Source organism: Cebus imitator, unplaced genomic scaffold (assembly GCF_001604975.1).
Source record: "Cebus imitator isolate Cc_AM_T3 unplaced genomic scaffold, Cebus_imitator-1.0 Scaffold205, whole genome shotgun sequence".
Taxonomy (NCBI): domain Eukaryota; kingdom Metazoa; phylum Chordata; class Mammalia; order Primates; family Cebidae; genus Cebus; species Cebus imitator.
Genome location: NW_016107520.1, coordinates 3,210,876 through 3,221,974, shown reverse-complemented (window position 1 = coordinate 3,221,974; position 11,099 = coordinate 3,210,876). Strand labels below are relative to the sequence as shown.

The 11,099-nt window shown below is 40.8% G+C and overlaps 1 protein-coding gene across 3 annotated transcripts in view; it reads left to right on the top strand.

Annotated features, from left to right (window-relative positions):
* Nucleotides 1-11,099, top strand: part of RAI14 (retinoic acid induced 14) — a 189,430-nt gene that overhangs the window by 46,858 nt on the left and 131,473 nt on the right. The window lies entirely within an intron of this gene.

The following is an 11,099-nucleotide window of genomic DNA, read 5'->3' as shown; positions in this document are numbered from 1 at the left end:
GTAGAGACGGGGTTTCACCATGTTGACCAGGATGGTCTCGATCTCTTGACCTCGTGATCCACCCGCCTCGGCCTCCCAAAGTGCTGGGATTACAGGCTTGAGCCACCGCGCCCGGCCCCTGAATGTGTTTTCTTTAGGATGCTCTGAATGTCCTTTTGTCCATGTCTGTGCTCTGCGAACTTAAAATCTTGGCTTGTTATCTGCAATTTACCTGTGTGCCTAGTTTGTACCTAGACTGTGAAATTATTTTGTATCTATAGCTCATTACCTCAAGTGGTTGAAGAACCACACTAAAGAAACCACAATTACGAATTTAGACCTTGTCTAGGCTAATTAACTACCTTGTGTTCCCTGGGCAGAAAATTGCCTAAATTTAGACCCAGTTTACTGACTGGCATCTGTGTCTGTCATCAAAAGAGAGCTTGGTTGTCATTGATTAAGAACAGTACTACTCCTTACCACAAACAGAGGAAGAAAACAATCCTTAGGTCCTGGTTTTGATGGGCAGCTATTTCAACCTCATGTAAAGGGTACTATTGAAGACTAAACTCTGATTTTTTATCTTGCCCAAATTCCTAAGGGGCCTGGGGAGTCATGCCCTACAAACCATAAATTCTCATCAGATGGGTTTTATTTAGCCCTGTATATCATGACTTACTTTCCAACCTGACTCTGGCATAACTTTACGAGACAAGGAAGAAAATCAAAATATTTTACCCTATAATATGTTTATTTGCCATATTTTGAAATGGCCCTGCAAAGCTCTTCTTTGTAGGAGGAAAATTTGCATCTGTAATGAATCTCTATTAACATAGCTAGATCTTTTTCTTCCAGACCTTCCCAAGTCTAAAGAGATTGACTAATATCTGAATAGGAAACATTTATCAACGATTGTCTCCATGGACAGCCACTATAAAACTTCAAAAGAACTCTGGTCTCCACAATCTTTATCTTAACCTGAACATTACCTTTTGACCAGTCCCAGGTCTTTAGACCAACTCAACCAATTGTCAACCAGAAAATGTTTAAATTCATCTCTAGCCTGAAAGGCCCTGCCCTGCTTCACGTTGTCCTGCCTTTCTGAATCAAAACAATGTGTTTCTTAAATGTATTTGATTGATGTCTCATGCCTCTCTAAAATGTATAAAACCAAGCTGCATCCTGACCACTTTGGACACATGTTCTCAGGACCTCCTAAGGGCTGTGTCATGGGCCATGGTCACTTATATTTGGCTCTAAATAAATCTCTTTAAATGTTTTACAGAATTTCGACTCTTACTTTTTGAAACAGAGTTTTACTCTTGTTGCCCAGAATGGAGTGTAATGGCATGATCTTGGCACAACCTCTACCTCCTGAGTTTGAGTGATTCTCCTGCCTCAGTCTCCCAAGTAGCTGGGATTGCAGGCACCCACCACCACACTCAGCTAACTTTTTGTGTTTTTAGTAGAGATAGGGTTTCACGATGTTGGCCAGGCTGGTCTCCAACACCTGGCCTCAAGTGATCCACCTGCCTCGGCCTCCCTGCCTCGGCCTCCCAAAGTGCTGGGATTATAGGCCTGAGCCACCATGCCCGGCCAAGAGTTCAACTCTTTTTGTCAACACTGTGATATCATTATTCAGTTTTCATGCATTTGTAAGTTGTTTAGCCATAGTTTGTCAGACACATTCTGGACAACTTTCTCCTAGCTGGGGAAGAAATTCTCCAGAATGGTCAACCAACTCTCAAGACAGAAACAAGTCTCAATTCCAGCCTGGCCAACAAGGGGAAACACCCTTTTCTAATAAAAATTCAAAAAATTAGGCTAGCATGGTGCTCACGTGCATTCCCAGCTATTCAGGAGGTTGAGGCAAGAGAATGGCTTGAACGTGGGAGGTGGAGGTTGCAGTGAGCCGAGATTGAGCCCCTGCACTGCAGCCTGGGCGATCAAGCAAGGTCCTGTCTCAGGGTGGAGGGTGGGGGTAAAAAAAAAAAAAAAGGAAACAGGTCTCAATTATGTAACCAGGTTAAAAACAATGAGTTGTAGGTACCCCAGGCTCTGGTACTGCAAACCCATTATGGACTCTGTTCACATTAACATCTCACTTCTCTACTACAAACCTGTGCTTTATAAACAATGCTTGGGTTGGCCACTGTTATAATTTTGGACCCACTTAAGGAAAGCTATGTTAACTAAAGAAGTTTTTTTTTTTGTTTTTTTTTTTTTTTGAGACGGAGTTCCGCTCTTGTTGCCCAGGCTGGAGTGCAGTGGCACGATCTCGGCTCACTGAAACCTCTGCCTCCCAGGTTCAAGCAATTCTCCTGCCTCGGCCTCCTGAGTAGCTGAGATTACAGACACATGCCACCATGCCCGGCTAATTTTGTATTTTTAGTAGAGACGGGTTTCTCTATGTTGGTCAGGCTGGTCTTGAACCCCCAGCCTCAGGTGATCTGCCCACCTCAGCCTCTCAAAGTGCTGAGATTGTACAGGCGTGAGCCACTGTTAAATATAGTGAGCTCCAAGTTTCTCTTCAAAGAATCAGTATGTCAGTATGTTCAGCTCTCTTATTCTTTGTTCTCCATTTTGAAGTTTAACTTCCTGGTTCTCTGCACCCTCTTGCCACTAGTTTCAGCAAACAACTTTCCCACCAGTTCTAATCAGTAGTTCAATCTGTTCTCCTGGTCACCTGCTTTAACTTGAGTCACCCCTGGTCACCTGCTTTGACTTGAGTCACCTTTAGTTACCTGTTCGTAACCGTCCTTCCCGCCAAACTGCTCACCCTGCTACTGTGGCTCATACTCATGCTCCCTTTAAAGTAGCCAATCAGAATTAGTTTACACAGTGTGGTCCAACCCTAGCCAATAGGGGAATGACACAGAAGTAGGGGCTACCTGCCTCGGGGATAAGAACCCCTTCCCTTCCTTTGTTCAGGTATGCTCTTGCCATTGCCCATCCATGAGATGCACCGTTCTATACAAGTAAATTGTCTTGATGAGAAAATTATTTGTCTGAGTGCTAGTTCTGCTTTTCAGCACTGAGGAACAGACATTTGTTATAATTTTGGACCCACTTAAGGAAAGCTATGTTAAGTAAACAAGTTTGTTTTTGCTTTTTTCTGTTTGTTTGTTTCTAACACCACCATGCCTGCCTGTAAATAATGTTTAAAAAGGAATGTATTATAGTATGACTTATATTAATGAAAAACGAAGAGCAACCCAGATGTTGGAAGTAGACAAATTGTTACATCCACAGAGAGGAAAGTTTTACAGTCATTAAAAATGTTAAGCTTAAAACTATGCAGCAACTGGGAAAATGCGTATGATAAAATAAATGGAGAGAAATTCAAGTTACAAAATTGGACATTCCATTATAATTATGACACGTGAAAAATGCATATGGTATTCATCAACACCTCTTCTTAGAAATGCTAGGGAAGGCCAGGCACAGTAGCTCACGCCTGTATTCCCAACACTTTGGGAGGCTTAGGCGGGTGGATCACAAGGTCAGGAGTTTGAGACCAGCCTGACCAATCTCGTGAAACCCCATCTTTTATTAAAATTCAAAAATTAAGCATGGTGGCGTGCACTCAGGAGGCTAAGTCAGGAGAATTGCTTGAACTTGGGAGGCAGAGGTTTCAGTGAGCTGAGATTGTGCCACTGCACTCCAGCATGGGCGACAGAGCAAGACTCCATCTCAAAAAAAAAAGAAGAAAAAAAAAGAAAGAAAGAAATACTAGGGAAATAAGGATGGGCAAAAATATTTAGCTTTAAGGATATTCAGCATGGTAATAAAGACATAAAATTAGAAACCACTTAAGTAAAAAATTTGAGTATATTTTGAGTATATTCCACATCCATTTAAAATGTTGCAGAAATTCATTAAAGAAAGCTGTTTTATATATTATAACTAAGAGACAAAAGCAAGTTCTAAACATGTTTGTGGTGCTTAAAATGTTTTAAATTTGTTTCTATTTCTTAAAAAATAACTTGGAAGATATAAACAAAAGTGAGAGGTCTCCAAAGACAGATCCATGTAACAGTTTTCACGTTGATTTCATGCTGAAGTTATCATATTTTGCCTATATTGAGTTATTTTAATAGTTTTGTGGAGCCTGAGGTTTATATAAAAATATACGGGAGTTTTTCTTTGAAAACATCTTACTTTTGCAAATTTTACAACAACAACAGCAATGACAGAAAGTATATAGTCTGTGAGCATATTGGTAGACCTTGCGAGAGGCCCTGAAGTTTAAGCTTATTTGCTTTATGGGAAATTATCTCCTGGGGCCTACGTCTGCATTTCAGAGGCAGCGAGCACACTGCTTCAGATTCCAGCAGTTACCTTGTAGGCACTCAGCTGATAAAGATACAAGCCTCGGAAATTGCCCTAAAGAACAACCTCCTTTAATGTGGTGGTTCTTTTATTTACTTCGAGTACATCCATCTTTGTAGTTCGTGTTCTCCAAGTGTGATACCTGGACCATCAGTATCAGCATGCCTGAGGAAGTGTTAGGAATACAAATTTTTGGGCTCCACACCAGAGCTACCTAATCTGAAATTCTGGAAGTGGAGCCCAGTGATCTGTGTTTCAAAAGCTCCCTCCCACCTTGGGTAATTCTGATGCAAACTGAAGCTTGAGGTCTAATCCGGCTCAGTCTTTGCCAGTCCTCGTTATATCAGGAAAGCTTCTTAAACTACTGGTTTCTAACTTCTGCATCCAGAGGCTCTGTGTCCACTGAGAGAATGTTAACACACCATGGCAAACAAATAATTTACAGATTATGTCACTTTGAATAGAAAGAGGTTTAAATGGGTGGCTGTAGAGATGCGCACTTCCATCCAGGCACTTTGTCCTGTTGATCTTTCCCAAATTCCTCCAGATAGTCAGTATTCATAATTACTTGACTGAATAGCTGGACAGTGTTTTGTGCACAGGTCTACAACTATTATCACTAAGAATTTGGTTGATTAATCTCAAATTCCGTATACTCCACTTAACTATCTCTAAACCCACTGACCTTCTGTTTCCTTATCAGCAAAACGGAAATTTTAGAAAAGTACTTCCCTCATAGGGATATTGTGAGAATTAAATAAGACAGAAATGCAGAAGATATTATTCACTTCCCTTTTTCCAGATGCTCTCTAGTTCTGTTCTTAGTGATACACTCCTATCTATCAAATCTTTTTTTTAAAAATCATCATTTCTTCATTTCTCTGTTCGATCAGCAGAATCTCATAAACGTTTGGATGATGAAGAACTTGTTATCTTTATCTTCTTATAGGATGACTTCACTTTTCTTGCCACACTTAAATTCCATGGGAAGTTGGAAAGGGAAATACTCTTTATGTGAGGATGGAACAGATGTTAGCCCTGTGCTGTCCACTCTTGTAGTCACTAGCCACATGTGTCTGTCTAGCATGTGAAACATGGCTAGAGCTACTAAGGAACTGAGGTGTTTTTTTTTTTGTTTTGTTTTGTTTTTTAGATGGAGTTTCATTCTTTGTGGCCAGGCTGGAATGCAGTGGCATGATCTTGGCCCACTGCAACCTCCACCTCCCAGGTTCAAGCGATTCTTCCGTCTCAGCCTCCTGAGTAGCTGGGATTATAGGCGCCAACCACCATGCCTGGCTAATTTTTGTATTTTTAGTAGAGACGGGTTTCACCATGTTGGCCAGGCTGGACTTGAACTCCTGACCTCAGGTAATCCGCCTGCCTCGGCCTCCTCAAGTGCTGAGATTACAGGTGTGGGCCACTGCACCTGGCAGGAACTGACTTTTTCTTTCTTTCTTTCTTTGAGAAACAGGGTCTCCCTATGTTGCCTACGCTGGACTCGAACTTCTAGGCCCAAGCAATGCTCCCACCTCACCTCCTGAGTAACTTTAGACTATAAACACATGCCACCATGCCTGGCTAATTTTATTTATTTTCATAAATTTAAATTTAAAAACAGATGCTCATTGCAAATATTGGAAAATGTTTAAGTTTGGAACAACTTGGGTATGTGAATTTGTTTTTTCAACTCTAAATCTCCTGAAATCTAAATAGATGTCAAGTATTTCCAATAAAAATGTAGCATGAGAGAGAATTGAGATGTACAGTAAGTTTACAGGATTTTTAAAACCTAGCATGAAAAAAAGTAAAATATCCCACTAACAATTTTCACATTGATTTCATGCTGAAATGATCATATTTTGCCTATACTGAGTTATTTTAAAAATATATTATTAAAATTAACTTCACCTGTTTGTTTGTACTTTATAAAATGAGGCTATCAGGAAATATAACATGTGGCATTATATTATATATCTCTTGAACAGCACTATGTTAGATCCTAAGAATAAAACTGAAGTGGAATGATACTGGTCACATACTGCTCTCTTAATTAACATAAACAGGTGTGAGCCTTTATACCTGGGAGCCACCAGCTGCCTGCATTTGCCTTTGTGGACAGATACACAATCACTTTCCTTTATTCTTTTTATTTTTTTGAGAAGTAGTTTTGCTCTTGTTGCCCAGGCTGGAGTGCAATGGTGTGATCTTGGCTCACTGCAACCTCTGCCTCCTGGATTCAAACGATTTGCCTGCCTCAGCCTCCTGAGTAGCTGGGATTACAGGCAAGTGCCACCACACCTGGCTAATTTTGTATTTTTAGTAGATACGGAGTCTCCCCATGTTGGTCAGGCTAGTCTGAAACTCCTGACCTCAGATGAGCCACCCACCTTGGCCTCCCAAAGTGCTGGGGTTACAGGCGTGAGCCACCACCCTGTCCCACTTTCTGTTTTCCTTTAGATTTATGCAAACATCCTCTGTATTTGCTCTCTGTCCTCTGAAGCTGCTGATTTAACATCACTAATTTCCATATGGAGCATCTCAATGAAATGCATTTTTAAATGCTGTGATTTTGGCCTTTCTATGTTTTTTTTTCTGTGAAGCATTTTCCTGGCATAGGAATGTAATTGTTCTGCCCTAGTGTTTGTCCATACAAGGGAGTCACCATTCTTGGAACTCAGATTTATGACCACTTCCTTATTTTTGTAATGTCTCCTAAAATACTTTTTATAAGGGACTTAACCTTCATATAATTCAGTTTTCCTTGAAATGTTAAATCACCCACTTTAGCAGCCTTGGCTTTGTATGACTCATGGAATATATACATCATTTTATTTTTAAAGGTTACTAATTACACTGAGCACAATGAAGATTTCTTAATGGTAAATGTAAATACAATGTCACTTAAGGATTATTCTCTTCTTTTATATGGCTTTTCCCATATTTTGAGGGTTCTTGCTCAAAATATCTCAGGCTGACTAATGGATTTTAGGCTGATATTTAGACACTTATGTTGACATTTAAAAATGATACTTGAATCCTGGCGTTCTGGACTTAATGGAAGAAATGTTTTATTTCAGAACTTTATTACATTGGTGTTGGGCCTATTGTGTGATTGTACTATACCTCAGAGGATTGCAGCGTTTTTAGTCCTGATCTGTATAGTTTATTCTTTGTTGCTGTCTCTTATTATTGCAGGAGAATGTTTTCCTGCTTGAAACGCCAAGTTATCTGGGCGATCTTAAGGGTGCAGAAATAATGATTGTGCCTTTTTTGTATATGCCTCATGTAATTCCTTGACCTTGAACTTTGTATGATGGATGACATTTCATGAAAAATAGTCCTTGTCTACTCCAGAAAAGTTTTTCCTCTTTGTTAACAAGAGTCAGTAACTCAGTCAAGACCATCAAAACTTGCAGCTCTTGCCCTACCCCGCATCAATTGTAGCATATTGAGAGATGATAAATATGTAAAACATGAGGCCAGAGAGGCAAAGAGGTCAGCCCAACATTTTACTGTTACTTTCATATAGCATCAAAACTTGGCACACGATATTGTGGACAGAACCGCAGGCTATATTTACTGATCTTGGTTCTGCCAATTACTTGTGTGTGACTCCTGCAAGTCAGTTTGCCTCCCTGGGTTTCCACATGAGTAAAATAAGATGCTCTCGGCCAGGCGCGGTGGCTCACACCTGTAATCCCAGCACTTTGGGAGGCTGAGTGGGGGTGGATTATGAAGTCAAGAGATCGAGACCATCCTGGTCAACATGGTGAAACCCTGTCTCTACTAAAAATACAAAAATTAGCACAGCATGGTGGTGGGCACCTGTAGTCCCAGCTACTTGGGAGGCTGAGGCAGAAGAATCCCTTGAATCCGGGAGGCAGATGTTGCAGTGAGCCGAGATCGCGCCACTGCACTTCAGCCTGGCAATAGAACAAGACTCTGTCTCAAAAAAAAAAAGATGTTCTCAAAATTCTCATTAAGCTTTAAAATTCTGTATTTCCTGTTCAAGTCTCTTTCCAACTCCCTCTGCTCCCATCCATCTTTGTGTCCACTGATAATTGCTTCTGTAAGAGAGTACAAAAGCAGTACATTTATTTTTACTGGAGTTGTGCAAAGTCCCATAGGCATCTGGGGGAAAAAAAAACCCCACACATCTCAATTGAAGTGTGTTTAAGTCGTCCTCAGTCCCTCATCAAAATGTATCATCTTCTACTTGTCCATGACATTTCTTGTAATCTCTACTAATTGAGAACAAACAAGGGGGAAAGAATCTGGTCCTACTGTAAGTTATGATTATAATAACCTTCCTTTGAAACAGGCAGTTATTTTTTCACAGTTCCTTAAGCACATGGCAGAACTGTAGACAGGAAATCCTCAAGCCTCTGACCCTCTCTCCAAGGGGAAAATCAAAGCTTTGAAAAAATGGCAAAAGAAGAGAGGGATATTGATACAGGGGCAGGAAAAGAGAAAGAAAGGAAGGAAGTAAAAGGCTGTGTCTTTATATGTCTGTTGTATTTATGAGTTTGCTTTGTTTCTAAAAGTGGAGTAAGGAGAGGTTATGTCAAGAAAGTAGGTAGTATACAAGCTGAGCTGATCTAAGTATAAATATATAATTTGTAATACTCTTTAGAACCATATTTGAAATAATAAAACAGCTAAGTATAAGGGAACGGATTTTTAAGAAGTCTGCAGAGTTCTGACCATATAATTATGTCAGCTAGTAAGCAATTGTCAACTAATTAGCCTGCCCCTTTCACGAGAACAAACCAAAAAGTAAAACTTTTTTTGCTTCGGTTTATTTAAAACATATTCCATAGGTTGTGGGTATCTTTGCATTTATATATTTGGATATTTTGCCAAGTTACAACAGTGAAAATAAAATGTCGGCAGTTTAAAAACCATGATAAAATTTAAAACCGTGGGGGTAATTGATTGTAAAAGACCATTATGCCACAGGTAAAATAAGTTGCCTGAGAGCCTACCTGGAGCCATTAGTTAAAACATTGCCAATCAAATAGAACAGGCCAGGAAGGGTGGCTGATGCCTGTAATCCCATGTCTTCAGGAGGCTGAAGTGGGAAGAGGAGTTTGAAACCAGTCTGGGCAACTTAGCAAGACCCCATCTCTATAAAAAATTTAGAAGATAACTGGGCGTGGTGGTACATGCCTGTAGTGCTAGTTAGCTGGGAGGAATGTTTGAGCCCAGGAATTTGAGGTTGCAGTGAGCTGTGATCATGCTTCTGCTCTTCAAACTGGGCAACAAAGTAGGATCCTATCTAAAAAAAAAAAAAAAAAAAAAATTATTCAACAATTCAGTTTCTAAGGCCACACAGTTTGGGAGGCAGAGGCAGGCACATCACCTGAGGTCAAGAGTTCGAGACCAGCCTGGCCAACATGGTGAAACCCTGCCTCTACTAAAAATACAAAAATTAGCTGGGCATGGTGGCATGTGCCTGTAATCCCAGCTACTTGTGGGGCTGAGGCAGGAGAATCACTTGAACCTGGGTGGTGGAGGTTGTAGTGAGCTGAGATTGCACCACTGAATTCTGGCCTGGGCCACAGAACAAGACTGTTTCCAATTTAAAAAAAAATTTAATTTCTAAAGTAAACTTTCAAAAGTCTGTAGCTACTTTGTGATAGTCACACTCAGTTCTGCACAAGATGGGTTTTCCTAGTATTTGAATTTTGGAGGGTTTCCCCTCTCTATTGACATTTGGAAAACAACAAGTTTTTACTTGGATAATCTTGGACAGTTCTTATCCCCACTGTACATTAACATTACCCAGGGAGCTTAAAAACAAAGGTTATTCCCATTCCTGACCCGACTTCCATACAACTGAATACAATTTTCTGGAGAGAAGCCGGGTTTGGTATTTTGAAAGCTCTTTGGGAGATTTTCCTGAGCAGAAAATGTTTAGAAGCACTGATCTAGCAGTCATCTAGGAGGGAAGCCATGCAGATATTTTATTTTGATCTCAGAGGCATAAGAATGAATCACTCCTCATTCCCCCAGAGATAATGTGTGGAAAAATGTTGTTTTCAAACCATCCCGAAGAAAGCAAATGTGATTTAAGGTCGGATTGTTTCCAAATGGCCTCTTGCAGTTCCTTTGTTCTGAATTCAGACTGAGTTGTGCATGGAAATAGCTTCGGTCTTAGTCCATGAACGTGGAATTTGCCCTTGGTAAGGAAATACATCCTCCGCTTTCCTCACTAACCAATTGTATCCATTTGTTGGGGTTGCTGTAATAAAGTGCCACAGATGGGTGGCCAAGAACAACTGACTGCACCCTCTTGGGTCTGGAGGTGAGAAGGCTGAAATCAAAGTGGAGCACAGCCTCCTCCCTCTGAAACCTCTGTAAGGAAGAGTCTTTCACTGCTTATTCCTAGCTTCTGGTTTTGCTGGCAGTTGTTGGAAGCTTGTAGGTGCATTATTCCAGTCCTCTGTCTTCACACGGTCATCTTCTCCCTCTGTATGTATCTGTCTTAGTGTTTAAATGTTCCTTTTTTTTGAGACAAAGTCACCAGGCTGGTGCGCAGTGGCAGGATTTCAGCTCACTGCAACCTCTGCCTCCCGCGTTCAAGCAATTCTCCTGCCTCAGCCTTCTGAGTAGCTGGGACTATAGGTGCGTGCCACCATGCCTGGCTAATTTTTTGTATTTTTAGTAGAGACAGGGTTTCACCATGTTGGCCAGGATGGTCTCGATCTCTTGACTTCATAATCCACCCCAACTCAGCCTCCCAAAGTGCTGGGATTATAGGCATAAGCCACTGCCCTTAGACAATG